Source organism: Octopus bimaculoides, chromosome 10 (assembly GCF_001194135.2).
Source record: "Octopus bimaculoides isolate UCB-OBI-ISO-001 chromosome 10, ASM119413v2, whole genome shotgun sequence".
NCBI lineage: Eukaryota > Metazoa > Mollusca > Cephalopoda > Octopoda > Octopodidae > Octopus > Octopus bimaculoides.
Window position 1 is genome coordinate 55,422,686 of NC_068990.1, and position 244 is coordinate 55,422,929.

Genomic DNA, 244 nt, shown 5'->3' on the forward strand with positions numbered 1-244 from the left:
TACAGTAGTTCATCATGAAGAAGAGAAAAAGTTTAACATTTCAGGACTAGACTCTTGGCGAAGGCTCAAATGTTTAGGAAATAATTGGTGCTTTGTTACCAGATTCAGCAACAATCAAAACAAAAGATAATAATTTTGATATATTCTTTTATTATTTTACTTGTTTCAGTCATTTGACTGTTGCCATGCTGGAACACCACCTTGAAGGGTTTTTAGTGGAACAATTTGACCCCAGGACTTTTTT

At 33.6% G+C, this 244-nt stretch overlaps 1 protein-coding gene across 1 annotated transcript in view; it reads left to right on the forward strand.

Annotated features, from left to right (window-relative positions):
• LOC106883066 (ATP-binding cassette sub-family F member 3) overlaps nucleotides 1–244 on the forward strand; it is a 39,961-nt gene that overhangs the window by 7,520 nt on the left and 32,197 nt on the right. The window lies entirely within an intron of this gene.